Genomic DNA, 4,947 nt, shown 5'->3' on the forward strand with positions numbered 1-4,947 from the left:
TCACCCGAACTAACCGAACCCACAATAGGCAATGATCAACCTAAAAATATCCTCCAAATCCTCCGATTCCTATTTCTTCAATACAGGTGGATTCCCAGGTGTAGCTATGAATGCGTCGAGTGGAAAGGAAGTGGTCGTCGAAGATCCGTGGAGTACGGCATATGGGGGGAGTGCTGCTGCCCCTTTTGATCAGGGTCAGTTTTTTTTTGAAAAGCTTGGAATTCGATGTCAAGACTGATACTGGACAGAATTCTATCTTGTGATCGATCTGGCGGTTGGCGGGACGAGTGGGTGGTTCCCAGATAGTGTAGGTGGAAAGCCGTGGTATGATGGATCTGCTAGTATGTTTTTTGTTCTTGCTTTGGGCAGGGCTCATTCTGACGCGATGTAGCTGCGATGCGCGATTTCGCAAGTAAGTACGAACAGTGGAGCGCTACGTGGCCTTCGAATCCGGATGAGCGTGCGTTTAGGATGTGAGTTTTTTTTCCCCTTTTTTTGGCTTGGGTCTGATGTGGTTTGGAATAGTGATTATGTGAAGATGTGGAACCTCTGCGGGTGATGATGACTTGTTGGCGTAGATGGTACCAAGATTGATCCAGATGGACTGATATTTTTAATTACAACGGTACGTGCCATGGAGATTGACACGGACTACGTCTCGTAGTCTTCGTATCTTAGATTCTGGCTTTTACCCGACTGCGTCGTCGTACGCTCGTTACGCTCATTTGTTTTTTCTTGTTGTTGTCGTCGTCGTTGTTACTGGCCCTCGAAGCTTGTATTGAAGCTTTCATTGTTACAATTGGCATTAGCATCGACGTGGCGATGATAATATTATGCAAACATCTTATTGCAACTTTGGAGGAATATGCAGTGCAGAAACCCCTGATCAGCTGCTCGTGCCTCGCATAGCCTTACTCGGGGAATTAAAGTTTTTGCCTCGACGAACCTCCAATGCATATGCACCGTAACCCGTAGTAAGAAACTGTTCGATGAAATTTCAAAGTCTCACTGCATCCTTGGTGGGTGTGCGTTTTCTGCGCTCTGCCTCGTTTTGGCAGGGTCATCTTTCATTTTCACTCCTACCCCTCATTATGAGCCTAACCTGAGTGTGCACCTGGTGCACGCTTGGGTCGCGCTTCGTGCCATCGATGGGTATAAAGGACGTGTCGATTCTATAGTACTAGTACGTCAATCGCGGTGTATCGTGTCCGAATGATCAGGTTCAATTGCGCCACTACTAGCATACTAAGGCGAGGTAGGCGAGGTCACTGGCATGTTGCTCATGTCGCCTATACGCCGAATAGGTTCGTGCACGACGTAGAATTTCGCATGCATGGATACGAATCGAATCGAATGTACGTCACCATTTCTGATATCTATGTATAACTTACATGTTTTGTTTTGTTCGGGGTTGATAATAGGCTGGTTCTGGGCGAGTCTACGCGATTCTGTTCTTCTCCGCCCATACTACGATATGGACACGATGATTCGAATTTACGGCGCTGATGCAGTTATTATTTGCGCTATGCCACGCTCATTCACCCCGCGCCGGTGCGATATCAAGGACTCGTATTCGTCCGCTGATGCCATCAACTGTCTGCATCTTTTTGAGGGATAGACTCGGACGGGTCGAACCGCCAAATGTATTAACAAGGTGTCATGCGGGTCCATGTAGCAGGTTTTTGTGTCAACCGAAAACGTCACGCCGCCGCCATGAACGTTGACGTCGAGCTATTTTTGCAATGGTATAACCGATCGAGTATAGGCTGTCGACCCCGCGAGATATGATGCGGCTAGCTGTCGTCTTCATCGAAACGCTGAAGCGAACAGCACTTGCCATGAGGCCTTTGTCCCTAGTATGGATGACGTCAAGTTGTTGCACATGTCGAATAACGTGATTGGCAGGCGTACGGCAGCGGGCCGTGGAGCTGCTACTACCAGTGCAGGGCCGCGATCATCCAAAGATTTACCACCTACATCGCGAAACCGATTCTCGGGTACTTTGCGCGGCGCCGACGAGTCTCAACGCCGCAGCACGGGTCGGAAGCAAAATAGGAAGGCGGGAGGTTGTCGTCACGACCCAGAAGTTGCGAGCTCCGTAACCGTTGTCTGTACTACTTACTCTTGCTGAATTTCTGCATCATCCCACCAGGTACAACATGTGCATGAGTGCTGGGCTTCAAAAATGACAGGGGAAATACCCGTATCATGTCATAACGAGAACCAATGATGACCAGCGTCGTAATCTGAAACGACAGTCTGATCGAGATGCCAAGAAACAAGCGCAAGAAGGGTCCAGAGTCTCGAACAATGCAGCGAACTTCCTCGACATGACTTCTCTGTAGATAAATGTATTTTTGTTCGAGGTTCTCACAGCAATCAAGTATCATGCAAAGCTTGTCGTGTTCTATTGGGAAAATACAGATACAATAGTGTAGATGGGTTGTTCAGACGTAGAAACCAACAATGTATAAAAGCGGTACAACAATTATAGCTTTTGAATGACAATGGCAGACGCAGCTCCGCCCTAGACAACGCATCGTTTGAGTAACGCGACATCACATATAGGTACAAATCACTTACCCCATTACAGATGCCTGCTGCGCCGTACTCGCCAGATTTTAGGGCGTGGACGAGGGACACCACGATACGAGAGCCCGAGTTTCCGATAGCGTGACCAAGTGAAACAGCGCCACTGTTGGATTTCGTTAGCGTACATAAGCCCCTGAACGCAAAGTAGAAAAACTCACCCGTCGATGTTGACCTTTGCAGGATCGAGTTGTAGAAGCTTTTCAGCAACACGGACGACAACGGAGAAGGCTTCGTTGACCTCGAAACGTGCGATGTCATCGACAGTCAGGTTTGCTCTTTTAAGTGCTTCTGGGAGAGCGACAGCAGGAGCCATGGGGAAGTCGATGGGTTCAACACCCGCATCTGCATATGCTGCAGATAATGACAAATCAGACGATGTACAGCTACACAAGAACTCAAACTTACAAATCACTTTGGCGAGTGGTTTTACGCCGAGCTCCTGTGCTTTCTCTGCTGACATCAATATCAGAGCAGAGGCGCCATCATTGAGGTTTGAAGAGTTGGCAGCAGTGATGCGACCGCCTGGTTTGAATGCTGACTTGAGAGAGGGAACCTTCTCGAAGATGACTTTCTTGTACTCCTCATCTTCCTTGACCACGATGTCGCCCTTCTTGCCCTTGATCGTGACGGGAGCTATCTCAGCGCTGAAAGCGCCCGCTTTCCATGCGCGATCAGAACGTTTGTATGACTCGATTGCGTGCTCGTCGAGTGACTCTCGGCTGATTTCGTACTTCTCTGCGACAGCCTCGGCACAGTTGCCCATGGCGAAGTTGTTGGAGACGTCCCAGAGACCATCGTTTTCAACGGAGTCCCTTGTCTCGAATTTGCCGAACAAAGGGTTCGTGCGGGGAAGCAGGTAACTAAATAACATGTTACCGTAAATCTTGTGCAAAGTGGTAATCTGGACTGTGTACTCACGGAGCGTTGCTCATACTCTCCATACCACCAGCAGCAACCGCGGTCTTGTAACCGGATTCTATGCTCTGGGCAGCAAGCATAATACACTTCATACCGCTAGCACAGACTTTGTTGATGGTCGTGGCGTCAGATGCGGACTTCATGCCGCCAGCGAGTGCTACTTGACGTGCGGGTGATTGACCAACACCAGCCTGGACGACATTGCCGAAGTAGATCTCCTCGACTACTGAGGGATCAACTTTTGACTGCTCGAAAGCATGCTTGAGAGCCACAGCGCCAAGTTGGGGAGCAGTCAAAGTCTTGAGTGATCCGTACAAAGATCCGACAGGCGTACGGGACGCAGCAACAATTACAGCTTCGTGAGCAGGCTGCAAAGTTTTGTGTGATTCACGCTGCTGTACATAAAATGAGATGAGAACATACCATTTTACAGGAAGGATGATCTGGTAGTGATGGGGGATGAAAACGGAGATATGGATGAAGAACGTGAAGCAAGCACCATAGCCACGCTGGCTTTATATGCCAATGGGATCCGAAACAAATTACTCGGGATCGAGGAAAACGATAACCGATCGTACGACTTGTTAAAGTCACCCGATTATCCGTGTGGCCTGAGGACAGATATTTACTAGTGCCACGTAGTAGATAGAGCTAAATACACCGTCCTCTCGCAAGCATTAATGGGGTAGTGGTAACCTGGGTCGTTGCCATCGACCCGCCGGGGGTTCGATTCCCTCTTAATGCATATCGGGACTAGCGCGGCTACTTCGTTTTCAGCCGTGTCATTTTTGGCTAGAATTTGCATGCTAATCTAGACTTACAGACTGTGGTATCAGTCCATAATTGACTTGCTCCATGACACGCAGCAAACTGGCCACACTGACACGATCACGACTGTGAATACAGAACTAACGGATGTGTTACTAATTACCTGGTCCGACGTAACAACAACCGCAACAAAGAAAAAGTATGAACGAGGAGAGAAGAAATAGTCGTTCCATGATCACACACACTGAATTTTGCTAGTGAGGCTGTCCAGACCGAGTCACCCAAAACATAAAAGACAGCTGCTGACCTTCTTAGCTGTCTTGTAGAACATCTTGCTCTGTGCGGATAGAGCATTCGATCGCTCGCTACAGGTTATCCAAACCTCTCCCGCGTTGGAGAACAGATTCGATGGTCTTTGCTACAATACCACCGTCACACCGATAAAACAATCGAGTGATTATCATAATGAGGGAGGGCTTACCAGGACAATCTTCGTCTCATCTAGCTCCTGTTGTACCCGCATAATTGTATCAGCTTGCCGAGGATCCTGGTACTTCTGAATGTAGGTCTGGATCTCTGGGAATGATATTGATCCTGGGTTTCCGAAGGCAGACTGGGGGACTTTGGCAGTGAAATCTCAAGTAGCTTTGTTAGAAGAAAAAGGCGGTC

The 4,947-nt window shown here is 48.5% G+C and overlaps 1 non-coding gene across 1 annotated transcript; it reads left to right on the top strand.

Moving 5' to 3' along the window:
- The first annotated feature begins 4,184 nt into the window (after positions 1-4,184).
- On the top strand, positions 4,185-4,255 carry F5891DRAFT_t166. The gene has a single exon. It is a non-coding gene; the product is annotated as a tRNA-Gly (tRNA).
- The last annotated feature ends 692 nt before the right edge of the window (positions 4,256-4,947 follow it).

The sequence above is a fragment of the Suillus fuscotomentosus genome (genome assembly GCF_016647785.1).
Source record: "Suillus fuscotomentosus strain FC203 chromosome Unknown F5891scaffold_575, whole genome shotgun sequence".
NCBI lineage: Eukaryota > Fungi > Basidiomycota > Agaricomycetes > Boletales > Suillaceae > Suillus > Suillus fuscotomentosus.